This window comes from Arachis stenosperma, chromosome 9 (genome assembly GCF_014773155.1).
Source record: "Arachis stenosperma cultivar V10309 chromosome 9, arast.V10309.gnm1.PFL2, whole genome shotgun sequence".
Classification (NCBI taxonomy): Eukaryota; Viridiplantae; Streptophyta; class Magnoliopsida; order Fabales; family Fabaceae; genus Arachis; species Arachis stenosperma.
The window spans coordinates 86,236,512-86,256,851 of record NC_080385.1 but is presented as its reverse complement, the minus strand read 5'-3'; the positions used below and the strand labels follow the sequence as shown (position 1 = coordinate 86,256,851).

Genomic DNA, 20,340 nt, shown 5'->3' with positions numbered 1-20,340 from the left:
TGATAAAGTACAGTTGATCTATCATCAGTTGGAAACAAGCCAACAAGCTAATGACTACTACACTGTTAGCAAAATACTCTCACTTGAGCATGATGAAATTGAGCATCAAGGAACAAAAATGAAGCTAACAGTAAGGGGAGACAAGCTGAGACACTATAGTCATCAACTACCCTAATAAAGGGCCCAATGTCAAGCTAGTGACAATAAAAGAGCGCTCCATGGGAGGCAACCCATGATTTAAGATTTTTTTCTGTTTTAAATTCAATAATCTATGATCACCCTAGCATGATTTTGAATTCTCATAAACATACTTGACAGATGCATGCGCTATTTTGAATCATATGCCAGACTTCTAAGTTTGGTGTGTGGTGCACGAAATTGCAATCACACTTTTGCAATCCACACAGCTAACCAGCAAGTGCACTGGATCGTTCAAGTAATACCTTACGTGAGCAAGGGTCGATCCCACGGAGATTTTTGGTATGAAGCAAGCTATGGTTATCTTATTAATCTAAGTCAGGATGCCAATAAGGTTCTTTGAATTTATTTGTAAAAAGTGAAAGTGTTTGGAATAAGTAATTGTTACTCAATAATGGAGAATATGTTGGAGTTTTGGAGATGCTTTGTCCTCTTTATTTCAGCTTTTTTCTTGTACTCCTCTTCACACACACAAGGCTCCTTCCATGGCAAGCTGTATGTAGGGTGTCACCGTTGTCAATGGCTACTTCCCATCCTCTCGGTGAAATGGTCCAAATGCTCTGTCACAGCACGGCTAATCATCTGTTGGTTCTCGATCATGTCGGAATAGAATCCATTGATTCTTTTGTGTCTGTCACTACGCCCAACAATCACGAGTTTGAAGCTCGTCACAGCCATTCAATCCTTGAATCCTACTCGGAATACCACAGACAAGGTTTAGACTTTCCGGATTCTCATGAATGCCACCATCAATTCTAGCTTATACCACGAAGATTCTGATTAAGGAATCTAAGAGACATTCATTCAATCTGATGTAGAACGGAGGTGGTTGTCAGGCTCACGTTCGTGGATTGAAGAAGGTGATGAGTGTCACGGATCATCACCTTCTTCATGGTGAAGCGCGAATGAACATCTTAGATAGGAACAAGCGTGTTTGAATGGAAAAACAGAGATAGTTGCATTAATTCATCGAGACGTTGCAGAGCTCCTCACCCCCAACAATGGAGTTTAGAGACTCATTCCGTCAAAGAGTATAAAATTCAGATCTAAAAATGTCATGAGATACAAAATAAGTCTCTAAAAAGTTGTTTAAATACTAAACAAGTAACCTAGGTTTATAGAAAATGAGTAAACTAAGATGGATAGTCCAGAAATCCACTTCTGGGGCCCACTTGGTGTGTGCTGGAGCTGAGACATAAGCTTCTCACGTGCTGGGGCTGTTTCTGGAGTTGAACGCCAAGTTGTAACCTGTTTCTGGCGCTGAACGCCAGACTGCAACATGGAACTGGCGTCTAACGCCAGTTTACGTTGTCTATCTTCGCGCAAAATATGGACTATTATATATTGATGGAAAGCCCTTGATGTCTACTTTCCACCCCAATTAAGAGCGCGCCAATTGGACTCTTGTAGCTCCAAAAAATCCATTCCGAGTGCAAGGAGGTCAGAATCCAACAACATCAGCAGTCCTTTTTCAGCCTAAATCAGATTTTTGCTCAGCTCCTTCAATTTCAGCCAAAAAATGCTTGAAACCACAGAAAAACACACAAACTCATAGTAAAGTCTAGAAATATGATTTTTGCCAAAAAAACTAATAAAAATCTATTAAAAACTAACTAAAACATACTAAAATCTACATGAAATTACCCCCAAAAAGCGTATAAAATATCCGCTCATCACAACACCAAACTTAAACTGTTGCTAGTCCTCAAGCAACTAGATAAATAAAATAGGATAAAAAGAAATCAAGAAGCAATAATATCTCAGAGTTTTAAGTGAAGCTCAGATTCTAATTAGATGAGCGGGACTAGTAGCTTTTTGCTTCCAAACAGTTTTGTCATCTCACTTTATCCTTTGAAATTGAGAATGATTGGCATCCATAGGAACTCAGAATTCAGATAATATTATTGATTCTCCTAGTTTAGTATGTTGATTCTTGAACACAGCTACTTCATGAGTCTTGGCTGTGGCCCTAAGCACTTTGTTTTCCAATATTACCACTGGATACATAAATGCCACAGACACATAACTGGGTGAACCTTTTCAGATTGTGACTTAGCTTTGTTAGAGTCCCCAATTAGAGGTGTTCAGAGTTCTTAAGCACACTCTTTTGCTTTGGATCACGAATTTAACCAATCAGTCTCAAGCTTTTCACTTGGACCTGCATGCCACAAGCACATGGTTAGGGACAGCTTGATTTAGCCGCTTAGGCCTGGATTTATTTCCTTGGGCCCTCCTATCCATTGATGCTCAAAGCCTTGGATCCTTTTTACCCTTGCCTTTTGGTTTTAAGGGCTATTGGCTTTTTCTGCTTTTTTATCCAATGATTCCTTGTAAATTTTTTTTTCACTACTTTTTCTTGCTTCTAGAATCAATTTCATGATTTTTCAGATTAGCAATAATATTTCTCTTGTTCATGATTCTTTCAGGAGCCAACAATTTTAACATTCATAAAATTCAATATCAAAAAATATGCACTGTTCAAACATTCATTCAGAAGACAAAAAGTATTGCCACCACATATAATTAATTAGAATTTTCCTTATTAAGAACTCGAAAAATATAAATTGCCTCTTTATTCTAAAAATCTACTATTTTATTCATGTTTGATGATGATGAGAAAAATAAATTATAACTTAATTGAAAATAAAATCAAAATAGATATACTAATTTACCACTACTTATATATAACTTCTAAGGTAAATTCCTATAATAACAACTATCAAAGAGTTAAAGCAAAAATTAGAACTTAACAACTTTTATTTTGGGAAGTGGATGTTCTTCTAGTCTGTGGGGTGCTTGGTCCTTCAAGAGATAATTTTTGACGCTTCAGTTCCTTTAAGTCACGCCCTTGCTCTTCTTGTTCCCTAAGCAATTTGCAAAGAATCCTATTTTGATTATTCTGTTCTTCCTTTATTTGGTCCATAGCTTCTTGCAACTTGGTAACAGATGCTTCAAGATGCTCCCAGTATTCAAATTGAGGGATTTCTGGGAGGAATTCCTGTGCTCTCCTTTTGATGGGGTCATCATGCACTTGTTGTTTTTCCATTGATATTTTGGTGATTGGCCGCTCAACTGAGATATATTCAGTTATTCCCATCTTTACTCCAGCATCTTTACATAGCATAGAGATTAGGCTTGGATAAGTCAATTTGGCGTCTTTGGATTTCTTGTTTGCTATTATGTAAAGTTCACACGAAATTAACTGATGAACTTCTACTTCTTTTCCAAACATAATGCAGTGAATCATCACTGCTCTTTTAACCGTGACTTCAGAACGGTTGCTAGTGGGTAATATAGAACGCCCAATGAAGTCCAGCCAGCCTCTGGCTACTGGTTGAGATCTTCTCTCTTGAGTTGATTGGGGACACCCTTGGTGCTAGTGGTCCACCTGGCTCCAGGGATGCATATATCCTCTAGAATCTTGTCCAGGCCCTTGTTTGTTCTCATCATTCTCCTATTAAAGGAGTCTGGGTCATCTTTCAGCTGAGACAGCTTAAAGATCTCCCTGATTTTGTTAGGGTGGATGTGAACAATCTTTCCTTTGACCAAGGTCCGATAGTCATAAATGGCAGTTCCAAATATTCTCTGCCTGTCTGTTTGCCACAGATTAGTGTAGAACTCCTGAACCATATTCCTTCCCACTTTTGTTTCAGGATTAGCTAGGATTTCCCAGTTCCTGTTTCGAATTTGCTCTTGGATCTCCGGATATTCATCTTCTTTCAGATCGAATTTGACTTCCGGGATCACTGATCTTACACCCATTATTTCGTAGTAATGGTCTAAATGTTCTTTGGTAAAGAACTTCCCTTGATTCCAAAGTGGTTTTGGAGTACTCTCTTTCTTGCCTCTTGGAGTGGGTTATTTTCCTTTAGGAGCCATGATCTTAGTGGGTATGGTTTAGTGATCACGGATAAACACACCAAACTTAGAGGTTTGCTTGTCCTCAAGCAAAAGAAAAGAAAGGAGAGGGATAAAAGGAGAGCTAGTGTCGAATGGTGGATGAGAGGAGGAAGGCCGAATGTGGATTTAAAAGGAGGGGGTGGGTTTTCGAAAATATTGAAGAAAGATAAGATAGAAGATATGATTTATAAAAGATAAATATGATAAGAAAAAGATATAATTTAAAATTAAAAAATTGTGAATGATATTTGAAAAAGATAAATCTGAATTTTTATTTTGAAAAAGATTTTAAAAGATAATTGAGTTTTGAAAAATTTAAAACAGAGTTGGATTGGATTGGAAAAAGATTTGTGTTTATGGATTAAGATACATTTGATATTTTTGAAAAAGGGTTTTTAGAAATTAGGATTAAAATTTTTTATTTTTTGGAATTAAAGGATGAGAATTTGTAACATGTTTATGCAAGAAATCATGAATTGGAACATAAAAATTAAAAAAAAAATTGAAGTAAAAACGAATTTACCGCCTCCCCACCATCCTGGCGTTAAACGCCTAAACGCTACATGTTTTGGGCGTTTAACGCACATGTGCAGCTTCTCCTGGGCATTCAACACCCAGCTGTTGCTTCTTTCTGGCTTTGAACGCAAGGAACTCCTTTGTCATTGGGCATTTTTCTGAACGCCCAGGACACTGTAATTCTGGCGTTGAACGCCCAGAAGGTGCTTCTTTCTAGCGTTCAACGCCCAGAAGGTGCTTCTTTCTGGCGTTCAACACCCAGAAGATGCTTCTTTCTGGCGTTGAACGCCCAAAACAGCTCTTACTGGTGTTTTCGCACCAATGAACTTCTTTTTGCTGTTTTTATCCTTTGAATCCTTCTATAACTCTGTGAACTCAAGTAATTGCTATTTTTACCTTGAAGATAATTGACATATACCTGTAAAAATCAATTAATTAACAAATAAACTTTGTAAATTGCTGGGTTGCCTCCCAGCAAACGCTTCTTTATTGTCTTTAGCTGGACTATTACTGAGCTTTAATCAAGTCTCAGTTTTCAACATTCTTGCTTAAAATTGCTTTCAAGATAATGTTTGACTCTCTGTCCATTAATAATGAACTTTTTGTTGGAATCATTATCCTAAAGCTCTACTTATCCATATGGTGACACACTTGTAATCACATATGGTCCTCTCCACTGGGATTTCATTTTCCCAGGGAATAATCTGAGCTTAGAATTAAATAGCAGAACTTTTTTCCCAAGCTCAAAGACTCTGGATAACAGTTTCTTATCATGCCATCTTTTTTCTTTCTCCTTGTAAATTTTTGCATTTTCGAAAGCATTGAGTCTGAATTCCTCTAGCTCATTTAACTGGAGCAAAGTTTTTCTCCAGCTAACTTGGCATCAAGGTTTAGGAACATGGTTGCCCAGTAGGCCTTATGTTCCAGTTCCACTGGCAAGTGACAGGCTTTTCCATACACAAGCTGGTATGGAAAAGTTCCTATGGGAGTCTTGAATGCTGTTCTGTATGCCCACAGAGCATCATCCAAACTTATTGCCCAATCCCTTCTACGGTTAATTACAGTCCATTCCAGGATTCTTTTAAGTTCTCTGTTAGAGACTTCAGCTTGCCCATTTGTCTGTGGATGATATGGAGTGGCTACCCTGTGGCTAACTCCATAACGAACCAAAGCAAAGTAAAGCTGTTTATTGCAGAAATGAGTGCCCCCATCATTGATTAATACTCTAGGGATACCAAATCTGCTGAAGATGTATTTTTGGAGGAATTTTAGCACTGTCTTAGTGTCATTAGTGGGTGGGTGTTGCAATAGCTTCCACCCATTTGGATACATAATCCACTGCCACCAGAATATAAGTGTTTGAGTATGATGGTGGGAAAGGCCCCATGAAGTCAATACCCCATACATCAAACAACTCAATCTCCAAGATTCCTTGTTGAGGCATGGCATAACTGTGAGGTAGATTGCCAGATCTTTGGCAACTGTCATAGTTAAATACAAACACTCAGGAGTCTTTTTAGAGAGTAGGCCAGTAGAAGCCGCATTGGAGGACTCCTGTGGCTGTTCACTCACTTCCAAAATGTCCTCCATACTATGATCCATGGCAGTGCCAGAGGATCTTCTGTGCTTCTTTTTTAGGTACACATCTAAGGATTACTCCGTCTGCACATATCTTGAAGAGATATGGTTCATCCCAAAGATAGTACTTTGCATCTGTGATCAATTTCTTTGATTACTGCCTACTGTACTCTTAGGGTATGAACCTCACTGCCTTGTAGTTTGCAATGTCTGCAAACCATGGCATTTCCAGGATGGCAAAGAGTTGATTATCCGAAAAGTTTTCAGAGATCTCAGTAAGAGGGAGGGACACCCCTTCTACTGGTTCTATTCAGGACAGGTGATCTGCTACTTAGTTCTCTGTCCATTTTTTGTCTCTTATTTCTTTATCAAACTCTTGCAGAAGCAACACCCATCTGATGAGTCTGGGTTTTGAATCCTGCTTTGTGACTAGATATTTAAGAGCAGCATGGTCAGTGTACACAATCACTTTTGATCCTACTAAATATGATCTAAACTTGTCAATGGCATAAACCACTGCAAGTAGCTCTTTTTCTGTGGTTGTGTAGTTCTTCCGTGCGTCATTTAAAACACGACTGGCATAGTAAATGACATGCAGAAGCTTGTCATGCCTTTGTCCCAACACTGCACCAATGGCATGGTCACTGGCATCACACATCAGTTCAAAAGGTAATGTCCAATCAGGTGCAGAGATGGCTGGTGCTGTGACCAGCTTAGCTTTCAAAGTCTCAAACGCCTGCAGACACTCCTTATCAAAGATAAATGGCGTGTCAGCAGCTAGCAGATTACTTAGAGGTTTGGCAATTTTTGAAAAAAATCCCTTATAAACCTCCTATAAAATCCTGCATGGCCCAGAAAGCTTCTGATTGCCTTAACATTGGCTGGTGGTGGTAATTTTTTAATTACCTCTACCTTAGCTTGATCCACTTCTATTCCCTTGTTCGAAATTTTGTGTCCAAGGACAATTCCTCTAGTCACCATAAAGTGACATTTCTCCCAGTTTAAAACCAGGTTAGTCTCTTGGCACCTCTTTAGAACAAGAGCTAGATGGTCAAGACAGGAGCTGAATGAGTCTCCAAATACTGAAAAGTCATTCATGAAGACTTCCCAGAAATTTTTCCACCATATCAGAGAAAATTGAGAACATGCACCTTTAAAAGGTTGCAGGTGCATTGCACAGGCCAAATGGCATCCTTCTGTATGCAAATACTTCGGATGGACCTGTGAATGGTGTTTTCTCTTGATCTTGGGGATCTACTACAATTTGATTATAACCTAAATATCCATCCAGGAAGCAGTAGTATTCATGACCTGCTAATTTTTCTAGCATCTGGTCTATGAAGGGTAAAGGAAAATGATCCTTTCTGGTAGCTGTATTAAGCCTTCTATAATCAATACACATACGCCACCCTATAACTGTTCTTATAGGAACTAGTTCATTTTTTTCATTATGAATCACTGTCATGCCACCCTTCTTAGGGACGACTTAGACAGGGCTTACCCAGGGGCTATCAGAAATAGGATAAATAATCCCAGCCTCTAGTAATTTAGTGACCTCCTTCTGCACCACCTCCTTCATGGCTGGATTCAGTCGCCTTTGTGGTTGAACCACTGGCTTAGCGTCACCCTCCAATAAGATCTTGTGCATGCATCTGGCTGGGCTAATTCCCTTCAGATCACTGATGGACCACCCAAGAGCTGTCTTGTGTGTCTTTAGCACTTGAATTAGTGCTTCCTCTTCCTGTGGCTCTAATATAGAGCTTATGATTACAGGAAAGGTATCACCTTCTCCCATAAATAGTCTGCAAAGCGGACAAATTCCTTATCCTGTTTCGCTTGGCGGAGTTTCTGAGGATAAGGCATTTTGGCTTTGTAGTCCTCAACTTTAGTTGCTGCTGGTTTATTGCCTACAGATGTGGGTTGAGAAGCCTTTTTAGAAGGGTTGTTATCAGCACTTGTATGTGTTTGATCTCCCACTGGCATTTGAATGCTAGGAGTGGAAGCTGGAGTGGCGTTAGACGCCAACTCCTTATCTGTTTCTGGTGTCTGAACGCCAGAACTGTGCTTCCTTTGGGCATTCAACGCCAATTCCTTGCTTGTTTCTGGCGTTGAATGCCAAGACTGAGCATGGTTTGGGCGTTCAACGCCAGCTTTCCACCCATTCTTTGGCGTTTGAGCGCCAGCATTATTCCTCTCTGGGCTCTTACTGTCCTCGGAGGGATTTTGGTTAGTTTACTCATTTCTTGGCTTCCTACTATCTTGAAGTGAGGTATTTAATGTTTTCCCACTTCTTAATTGAACTGCTTGGCATTCTTTTGTTATTTGTTTTGATAATTACTATTCTGTTTGCTTTAACTGTACTTCCATATTCATATTAGCCATTCTTGTTTCTTGTAGTATCTCCTTAAATTCGGCTAGCTGTTTTGTTAGAAAATCCAGTTGCTGATTGAATTCAGTAACTTATTTTGTAGGACTGAGTTCAGCAGTTACTGTTTTAGCCTCTTCATTAATGGAAGGTTCACTGCTTAGGTACAGATGCTGATTTCTGGCAACTGTATCAATAAGCTCTTGAGCTTCTTCAATTGTCTTTCTTATGTGTATAGATCCACCAGCTGAATGGTCTAGAAAAATTTGAGCTTTCTCTGTAAGCCCATAATAAAAGATGTCTAACTGCACCCACTCTGAGAACATTTCAGAGGGGCATTTTCTTAGCATCTCTCTGTATCTCTCCCAGGCATCATAAAGGGATTCATTATCTCCTTGTTGGAAGCCTTGGATGCTCAGCCTTAGCTGTGTCATCCGTTTTGGAGGAAAATAGTGATTCAGGAATTTTTCTGACAACTGTTTCCATGTCTTTATGCTGTCCTTAGGTTGGTTATTTAACCATCTCTTAGCTTGATCTTTTACAGCAAATGGAAACAGTAACAATCTGTAGACATCCTAATCTACTTCCTTATCATGTACTGTGTCAGCAATTTGTAAAAACTGTGCCAGAAACTCTGTAGGTTCTTCCTGTAGAAGACCGGAATACTGGCAACTTTGCTGCACCATGATAATGAGCTGAGGGTTCAACTCAAAACTACCAACTCCAATGGAGGGTATACAGATACTACTCCCATATGAACCAGTAGTGGGGTTAGCATATGACCCCAGAGTCCTTCTGGACTGTTCATTTCCACTTAAGTCCATAATGGAGAACGGGAGATGATGTGAATTTATTTTATTTATTTTATTATATATAAAAGAAATTTCAAAATAATAATAATAAAATAAAATAAAATAAAGACGACAATAAAATTAAAAATAAAAATAAAAATAAAAATAAAAATAAAATAAAAAAGAATTTAAAAATATTTTATGAAGATTTTCGAAAAAGTGAGGAGAGAGAAAGTGGTTAGGATATTTTTGAAAAAGATATAAATAAAATATTTTTTTATCTTAAAAGGATAAAATTTTGAAAATTTTTGAAATTGAAATCTGAATTTTTATAGAAAAATTCGAAAATATGGCTTAAAAATAGTTAGAAAAGATATTTTTTTTGAATTTTGAATTTTTATGATGAAAGAGAAAAACACACAAAAGACACAAGACTTTAAATTTTTAGATCTAATGCTCCTTGTTTTCGAAAATTTTGGAGGGAAAATACCAAGGAACACCAAACTTAAAGATTTTATGATCAAAACACAAGGAAGACTTAAGAACACCTTGAAGATTCATAAGAACACCAAGAACAAAAGAAAGAACACCAAACTTAAAATTTTTGGAAAAGCTAAAATAAATTTTTGAAAATTAAAGAAAAATTAACAAGAAAACACCAAACTTAAAGTTTGGCACAAGATTTAATCAAAGAAAAAATTATTTTTGAAAAAATTTTAAAAAGATGATACCCAATTGCCAAGAACATAAGCCAACGCTCTAGCCAACTGATTTATAAATGTAACGTGTTTTAAAGAGGTATAAAAATGTGTTAATATTTTTTTTTTGAAAATTAAAATTTTGAAAAAAAAACCCAAGGAAAACACGAAAACACACAGAACAAGACAAACCAAAGATCAAATAAGAAAAATTAACAAGAACAACTTGAAGATCAAGGAAGAACAAAGAACACAAATTCAAAAATTTAAAGGAAAATATAAAATATGCAATTGACACCAAATTTAATATATAAAACTAAACTCACATAAAAAAACGAAAATTCAAATAAAGAAAAATAATATTTTTGAAAAATTTTTTTAAAATAAATAATAGAAGATGCAATCCTAGTGACTCTAAACTAAAACGACAAATTTTTCCTAATCTAAGTAACAAGAATCACCTTTAGTTGTCCAAACTCAAACAATCCCTGGCAACGGCGCCAAAAACTTGGTGCACGAAATTGCAATCACACTTTTGCAATCTGCACAACTAACCAGCAACTGCACTAGGTCGTCCAAGTAATACCTTACGTGAGTAAGGGTCGATCCCACGGAGATTGTTGGTATGAAGCAAGCTATGGTTATCTTATTAATCTTAGTCAGGATGCCAATAAGGTTCTTTGAATTTAATTGTAAAAAGTGAAAGTGTTTGGAATAAGTAATTGTTACTCAATAATGGAGAATATGTTGGAGTTTTGGAGATGCTTTGTCCTCTTTATTTCAGCTTTTCTCTTGTACTCCTCTTCACACACGCAAGGCTCCTTCCATGGCAAGCTGTATGTAGGGTGTCACCGTTGTCAATGGCTACTTTCCATCCTTTCAGTGAAAATGGTATAAACGCTCTGTCACAGCACGGCTAATCATCTAATGGTTCTCGATCATGTTGGAATAGAATCCATTGATTCTTTTGCATTTGTCACTACGCCCATCAATCGCGAGTTTGAAACTCGTCACAGCCATTCAATCCTTGAATCCTACTCGGAATACCACAGAAAAGGTTTAGACTTTCTGGATTCTCATGAATGCCGCCATCAATTCAAGCTTATACCACGAAGATTTTGATTATGGAATCTAAGAGACATTCATTCAATCTGATGTAGAACGGAGGTGGTTGTCAGGCACACGTTCGTGGATTAAGGAAGGTGATGAGTGTCACGGATCATCACCTTCTTCATGGTGAAGCACGAATGAACATCTTAGATAGGAACAAGCGTGTTTGAATGGGAAAATAGAGATAATTATATTAATTTATCGAGATGCTACAGAGCTCCTCACCCCCAACAATGGAGTTTAGAGACTCATGCCGTCAAAGAGTATAAAATTCAGATCTAAAAAAGTAATGAGATACAAAATAAGTCTCTAAAAGTTGTTTAAATACTAAACTAGTAACCTAGGTTTACAGAAAATGAGTAAACTAAGATGGATAGTGCAAAAATCCACTTCTGGGGCCCACTTGGTGTGTGCTGGGGCTGAGACTTAAGCTTCTCACGTGCCTGGGCTGTTTCTGGAGTTGAACGCCAGGTTGTAACCTGTTTCTGGTGCTGAACGCCAGACTGCAACATGGAACTAGCGTTTAATGCCAATTTACGTCGTCTATCTTCATGCCAAGTATAAACTATTATATATTGCTGGAAAGCCCTGGATGTTTACTTTCCAACCCAATTGAGAGCGCGCCAATTGGATTCTTGTAGCTCCAAAAAATTCATTCCGAGTGCAGGGAGGTCAGAATCCAACAAAATCAGCAGTCCTTTTTCAGCCTAAATCAGATTTTTGCTCAGCTCCTTCAATTGCAGCCAGAAAATGCCTGAAACCACAGAAAAACACACAAACTCATAGTAAAGTCCAGAATATGATTTTTGCCTAAAAACTAATAAAAATCTATTAAAAACTAACTAAAACATACAAAAATCTACATTAAATTATCCCCAAAAAGCATATAAAATATCCGTTCATCAGTGTGCCTGAAAGCATACCAAATTAGCTTTTCAAGCATTCTTAAACCATATGCTTAGTCATTTTGAAGAAGTATATGACCAAACATTAAGTTTGGTGTTCCCACACCAAAATAAATCCAAAAGACACACTTAATTCATGCATACTAACCATTCACTTAAGGGCTTGAGAAGCAAGAAACTTTTGAGAATTATGCAGGAAACTAGCCAACATTTGAAGACAATTTACATTATAACTCAAAAGGGATACAACGGGAGGAAGAATGAAAAGCTGCAACCCAAAAGGTTGTGTCTACACTTAATCCTTGTTGTTAAAGAAGTACTTTAAATTAGGAATTCTTGTATGTTTTGCTAGAGTGTTCATTTGGTTGCAAGTGGAATTGTTTGTCAAGAATGCTGATCTGCATAATGCTTGTTGTCCATTCATTAGCTTGAGTTTTATTTTGTTTCCCATATGCTTGAATAAAAGAGAAATATTTGAATTAGGAAGTAAATATCCAATGTTACATAAGTTAGAATGAAAGTTAGTGGTGGTATTTGTTGATTTAATGCATAGCTCATGAAATAAATGCTGCATAATGATATGCTATTTGAAGAAGAAACTAGTTTGCTATTATAAATGCTTGTGTCATTAAAGATCCCTTGAGAATGAAATAAAATAGAAGAAAAAGAAAGAGAAAAAGCCAAAAGTGGCAAAGAAAAACAAACAATAAGGCTAGGCACCAATAGCTTGGACCCTAGGACACATGCCTGTGGTGTTTTTGTACTAGGATATGCTTGGACAAGTAAGTTCTGAGGAGTATTTCAAAACTTGGCCACTTAGATCAACTGATTTGGGATTGCCAACTGAAAGTTCACAATAAAGAGCAACCTAGCTACAAAACACTTAGTTATCCAAAGAGATGCTAAGCATCAATGATCCTAGGAAGAAAAGGGTGAGCCATGTGTCTGTGGTGAAGGAATGTTGAGCTAAAATTAAGCCAAAGGCTGCTGCAACATTTGACACTAAACCTTTAAAGATAATAAGCTCTCTGAGCAAAACAAAGAAGGAAAAGTTAGCAAGGGAATAAGCAAAAGTAAAGCCTTATAGCAGCAAACTTAGTGATTCTTTGAGGAAGCATCTCTTATGTAACATCAAACAATAAATGAGACACCATTGTCTGCATAAAAACCCACGAACTAAGTTCAACTATATGCTCAATAAAGATATGCACACTTCTCTGTTTCATTTCATTCCCTCTTATGTTCGATGCATGCATGCGGACAAGGAAGATTTAAGTTTGGTGTTGTGATGACAAGTCATCATATGCTAGCTGGTGGACGAAATTGTGATCCATGCTCTTTGTACTTGTATGGAATTTAATAATTGGCTCTATTTGAATTCACAACTCCGTTCAACTAACCAGCAAGTGTACTGGGTCGTCCAAGTAATAAACCTTACGCGAGTAAGGGTCGATCCCACAGAGATTGTTGGTATGAAGCAAGCTATGGTCACCTTGTAAATGTCAGTTAGGCAGATTAAATAGTTTTGGTTTTCGAAAATCAATAATAAAAAGAAAATAAAAGGGATAGAGATACTTATGTAAATCAATAGTGGGAATTTCAGATAGGCATATGGAGATGCTGTGCTCCTTTTGAAACTCTACTTCACTACTCACTCTTCCAATCCTTCTTACTCCTTTCCATGGAAAGCTGTATGTAGGGCATCACCATCATCAATGGCTACTTTCAATCCTCTCGGGAAAATGGTCCTATGGGCTGTCACTGCACGGCTAATCGTCTGGAGGCATCACCCTTGCTGATAGCTACATCCCATCCTCTCAGTGAAAATGGTCCAAATGCCTGTCACAGCACGGCTAATCATCTGTCGGTTCTCAATCAGGTTGGAATAGAATCCATTAATTCTTTTGTGTCTGTCACTAATGCCCAGCCTTCAGGAGTTTGAAGCTCATCACAGTCATTCAATACCGGAATCCTACTCGGAATACCACAGACAAGGTTAGACTTTCCGGATTCCCAGGATCCTACTCGGAATACCACAGACAAGGTTAGACTTTCCGGATCCCCATGAATGCCGCCATCTATCTAGCTTATACCACGAAGATTCTGTTGGGGAATCTAAGAGATATGCGCCCGGCCTAAAGTAGAACGGAAGTGGTTGTCAATCACGCGCGTTCATGGGTGAGAATGATGATGAGTGTCACGGATCATCACATTCATCAAGTTGAAGTGCAACGTATATCTTGGAATAAGAATAAAAGAGAATTGAATAAAAAGTAATAGTAATTGTATTGAAACTTGAGGTACAGCAGAGCTCCACACCCTTAATCTATGGTGTGCAGAAACTCCACCATTGAAAATACATAAGTGAAAAGTTCAGGCATGGCCGAATGGCCAGCCCCCAAAACGTGATCACAGGATTCAAATTACAATCCAGGATGAGATTATGATAGTAAAAAGTTCTATTTATAATAAACTAGCTCCTAGGATTTATATGAGTAAGTAATTGATGCATAAATCCACTTCCGGGGCCCACTTGGTATAAGTTTGGGCTGAGCTTGATCTATCCACGAGCTTAGGCTTTTATTGGAGTTGAACTCCAAGCTATGACGTGTTTTGGGCGTTCAACTCCGGATCATGACGTTTTTCTGGCGTTTAACTCCAGACAGCAGCATGTACTTGGCGTTCAACGCCAAGTTACGTCATCAATTTCCGAATAAAGTATGGACTATTATATATTGCTGGAAAGCGCTGGATGTCTACTTTCCAACGCCGTTGAGAGCGCGCCAATTGGAGTTCTGTAGCTCCAGAAAATCCATTTTGAGTGCAGGGAGGTCAGATTCCAACAGCATCAGCAGTCCTTTTTGTCAGCCTTTTTTCAGAGTTTTGCTCAAGTCCCTCAATTTTAGCCAGAAATTACCTGAAATCACAGAAAAACACACAAACTCATAGTAAAGTCCAGAAATGTGAATTTAACATAAAAACTAATGAAAACATCCCTAAAAGTAGCTTGAACTTACTAAAAACTACCTAAAAACAATGCCAAAAAGCGTATAAATTATCCGCTCATCACAATACCAAACTTAAATTGTTGCTTGTCCCCAAGCAACTGAAAATCAAATAGGATAAAAAGAAGAGAATATAATATAAATTCCAGAATATCAATGAATATTAATTATAATTAGATGAGCGGGACTTGTAGCTTTTTGCTTCTGAACAGTTTTGGCATCTCACTTTTTTCTTTGAAGTTTAGAATGATTGGCTTCTCTAGGAACTTAGAATTTCGGATAGTGTTATTGACTTTCCTAGTTAAGCATGTTGATTCTTGAACACAGCTACTTATGAGTCTTGGCTGTGGCCCTAAGCACTTTGTTTTCTAGTATTACCACCAGATACATAAATGCCACAGACACATAACTGGGTGAACCTTTTCAGATTGTGACTCAGCTTTGCTAGAGTCCCAGTTAGTGGTGTCCAGAGCTCTTAAGCACACTGATGAGCGGATAATTTGTATACTTTTTGGCATTGTTTTTAGTATGTTTTTGTTATGATTTAGTTAGTTTTTATTATATTTTTATTAGTTTTTAATTAAATTTCACTTTTCTGGACTTTACTATGAGTTTGTGTGTTTTTCTGTGATTTCAGGTATTTTCTGGCTGAAATTGAGGGACCTGAGCAAAAATCTGATCCAGAGACTCAAAAGGACTGCAGATGCTGTTGGATTCTGACCTCCCTGCACTTGAAGTGGATTTTCTGGAGCTACAGAAGCCCAATTGGCGCGCTCTCAACGGCTTTGGAAAGTAGACATCCTGGGCTTTCCAGCAATATATAATAGTCCATACTTTGCCCAAGATTTGATGGCCCAAACCGGCGTTCAAAGTCACCTCAAGAAATTCCAGCGTTAAACGCCGGAACTGGCACCTAATTGGGAGTTAAACGCCCAAACTGGCACTAAAGCTGGCGTTTAACTCCAAGGAGAGTCTCTACACGAAAAAGCTTCATTGCTCAGCCCAAGCACACACCAAGTGGGCCCGGAAGTGGATTTTTATGTCATTTACTCATCTATGTACTAGTTTTCTATAAGTAGGACCTTTTACTATTGTATTAGGGAGACTTTTTGGGTAGCTATCTTTGTTTTATGCTATCTTAGACCTTTGGGAGGCTGGCCATTCGGCCATGCCTAGACCTTGTTCTTATGTATTTTCAACGGTGGAGTTTCTACACACCATAGATTAAGGTGTGGAGCTCTGCTGTACCTCGAGTATTAATGCAATTACTATTGTTCTTCCATTCAATTCCGCTTGTTCTTTATCCAAGATATCACTTGTTCTTCAACATGATGAAGGTGATGATTGACGCCCATCACCATTCTCACTCATGAACAAGGTGACTGACAACCATTCTTGTTCTACAAGCATCTGAGGCTTAGTGAATATCTCTTGGATTCCTGATTGCACGATGCATGGTTGATCGCCTGACAACCGAGTGCTCGCCTGACAAACGAGCCAACCATTCCGTGAGATCAGAGTCTTCGTGGTATAGGCAAGAACTGATGGCAGCATTCAAGAGAATCCGGAAGGTCTAACCTTGTCTGTGGTATTCTGAGTAGGATTCAATGACTGAATGACTGTGACGTGCTTCAAACTCCTAGCAGGCTAGGGCGTTAGTGACAGACGCAAAAGTATCAATGGATATTATTCCGGCCTGACCGAGAACCGACAGTTGAATTCTGCTATGCCGTGACAGGACATATGCAATCGCTTTCACTGAGAGGATGGGAGGTAGCTGCTGACAACAGTGAAACCCTACACAAGCTTGCCATGGAAAGGAGTAAGAAGGATTGGATGAAGGCAGTAGGAAAGCAGAGAGACGGAAGGGAAGGCATCTTCATACACTTGTCTGAAGCTCTTACACCAATGATATGCATAAGTATCTCTATCTTTATCTTTATATTATTTTCGTTCATCATCATATACATTTGAGTTTGCCTGACTAAGATTTACAAGATGACCATAGCTTGCTTCAATGCTAACAATCTCCGTGGGATCGACCCTTACTCACGTAAGGTATTACTTGGACGACCCAGTGCACTTGCTGGTTAGTTGTGCGAAGTTGTGTAATGCCATGGTATTGAGCTACCACGTTTTTGGAGCCATTACCGGGGATTATGAGAGTTGTGAAAAGTATTGTTCACAATTTCGCGCACCAAGTTTTTGGCGCCGTTGCCGGGGATGTTCAAGTTTTGAGCAAGCTTTTGGTAACAATGCCTGGGATTGTTCTAGTTTGGACAACTGACGGTTCATCTTGTTGCTTAGATTAGGTATTTATTTTTTTCGAAATTCTTGAAGATGAATTCTAGAGTTTCATGATGATTTGTTGAAACCTGGCTGGCTGAGAAGCCATGTCTAATCTGATTGGACCGAGGTTTCAACTTATCACCACAAGAGCTTGTTGATTTTCATCAATTTTGCTTTTGGAGCAGTGATCTGCTAAGGCTTGGCTGACCTTTGGTCATGTCTAGTGTTTTGGACCGAAGCTTTCTTTGAAGGCTTGGCTGGCTGTGAAGCCATGTCTAATTCCTGGACCGGAGTCTTAGACTAGCATTGCACTGATTCCTGGAATTCTCATTAAGAATTTTGATACCTTTTTCCACTTAATTTTCGAAAAAAAAAAACACAAAAAAAATTACAAAATCATAAAAACCAAAAAATATATTGCTGTTTCTTGCTTGAGTCTAGAGTCTCATCTTAAGTTTGGTGTCAAATGCATGTTTTTGTTACATTTTTCGAATCCATGCATATATTTCTTTGTTTTGATCTTTGAATTCTTTTGGCTTGAGTATTTATGTGTCTCATATAGTGTCAGTAGTACACAAACTGCTAAGTTTGGTGTTTTGCATGCATTGTTATTTGATTCTTGTTGCATTTTGATTACTAAAAATCCAAAAATATTTTTAATTTGTGTCTTTTCAAGTCAATAATACAAAGAATTGAAGATTCAGAACATACTGCAGAGGAATTATACGGAAAAAGCTGAGCATTCAAAAATGCCCAGTGAAGAAGGCAGACTGGCGTTTAAACGCCAGCCAGGGTACCTGGTTGGGCGTTAACGCCCAAAAAGGTAGCATTTTGGGCGTTAAACGCCAGAATGTATACCATTCTGGGCGTTTAACGCCAGGATGGTGCTAGGGGGAAGATTTTGTTTTCAAATCAATTTTTTTCAAATTTTCAAAGTTTTTCAAAACCAAATCTTTTTCAAATCATATCTTTTCAATCAAATGTTTTCAAAATCAATTTCTTTCCTTTTTCAAAGATACTTACTATCAATTAATGATTTGATTCAACATTTCAAGTATGTTGCCTTTTCTGTTGAGGAAGGTTTTATGTTTGAATCATATCTTTTCTTGTTAGGCAAGTCATCAATTTCTTTTTAAATCATATCTTTTCAAATTGTTTTCAAAACAAATCTTTTTAAAATGTTTTTCAAATCATATCTTCTCAATTATATCTTTTTAAAACCATAACTTTTCAATCAAATCTTTTTAATCACATTTTTTTCAAAATAGTTTTCAAATCAAATCTTTTTAATTTCTAATTTCAAAATCTTTTTCAAAAATCACTTGATTTCTTTTTCACTTTTAATTTTCGAAAATTATCAATCAAATTTTCAAAATGTTTTTAAAATCTTTTAATTGAAATTCGAAAATTCTCTTCCCTCCTTCCCACATCCTTCTATTTATGGAGTACCACTCCTTCTAAATGCACAATTCGAACCTTATCTAATTAAAGTTCGAATTCTTCTTCTCCTTCTTCTTACTATTTCTCTTTTCCTCTGACACTTCAAGGAATCTCTATACTGTGACATAGAGGATTCCACATTTTCTTTTTCTCTCCTCTTTCATATGAGCAGGAGCAGAGACAAAGGCATTCTTGTTGAAGCTGATTCTGAACCCGAAAGGACCTTGAAGAGAAAGCTAAGAGAAGCTAAAGCACAACTCTCTTTAGAGGACCTGACCGAATTCTTCAAGGAAGAAGAACACATGGCAGCCGAAAACAACAACAATGCCAACAATGCAAGGAAGGTGCTGGGTGACTTCACTGCACCTACTCCTGATTTTTATGGGAGAAGCATCTCTATCCCTGCCATTGGAGCAAACAACTTTGAGCTTAAGCCTCAATTAGTTTCTCTAATGCAACAGAATTGCAAGTTCCATGGACTTCCAATGGAAGATCCTCATCAGTTCTTAGCTGAATTCTTGCAAATCTGTGACACAGTCAAGACTAATGGGGTTAACCCTGAGGTCTACAGACTGATGCTATTCCCTTTTGCTGTAAGAGACAGAGCTAGAATATGGTTGGATTCTCAACCTAAAGAAAGCCTGGACTCTTGGGAGAAGCTAGTCAATGCCTTCTTGGCAAAGTTCTTTCCACCACAAAGATGGAGTAAGCTTAGAGTGGAAGTCCAAACCTTCAGACAGAAGGATGGAGAATCCCTCTATGAAGCTTGGGAAAGATACAAACAATTAATCAGAAGATGTCCCTCAGACATGCTTTCTGAATGGAGCATCATAGGTATTTTCTATGATGGTCTCTCTGAACTATCCAAGATGTCTTTGGATAGCTCTGCTGGAGGATCTCTTCATCTGAAAAGACGCCTGCAGAAGCTCAAGAATTGATTGAAATGGTTGCAAATAACCAATTCATGTACACTTCTGAAAGGAATCCTGTGAACAATGGGACTAGTCAGAAGAAAGGAGTTCTTGAGATTGACACTCTGAATGCCATATTGGCTCAGAACAAGATATTGACTCAACAAGTCAATTTGATTTCTCAAAGTCTGTCTGGAATGCAAAATGCACCAAACAGTACTAAGGATGCTTCATCTGAGGAAGAAGCTTATGATCCTGAGAACCCTTCCATGGAAGAGGTGAATTACCTAGGAGAACCCTATGGAAACACCTATAATTCTTCATGGAGAAATCACCCAAATCTCTCATGGAAGAATCAAGAGAGACCTCAACAAGGTTTCAATAACAATAATGGTGGAAGAAACAGGTTTAGCAATAGCAAGCCTTTTCCATCATCTTCTCAGCAACAGACAGAGAGTTCTAAGCAGAATACTTCTGACTTAGCAACAACGGTCTCTGATCTAATAAAGACCACTCAAAGTTTCATGAATGAAACAAGGTCCTCCATCAGAAATTTGGAAGGACAAGTGGGTCAGCTGAGCAAGAAAGTTACTGAACTCCCTCCTAGTACTCTCCCAAGTAATACAGAAGAAAA

General features: G+C 38.0%; 1 non-coding gene across 1 annotated transcript; it reads right to left on the bottom strand.

Annotated features, from left to right (window-relative positions):
• Positions 1–19,502: 19,502 nt before the first annotated feature.
• On the bottom strand, positions 19,503–19,610 carry LOC130953149 (small nucleolar RNA R71). The gene has a single exon (XR_009075322.1). It is a non-coding gene; the product is annotated as a small nucleolar RNA R71 (small nucleolar RNA).
• Positions 19,611–20,340: the final 730 nt, after the last annotated feature.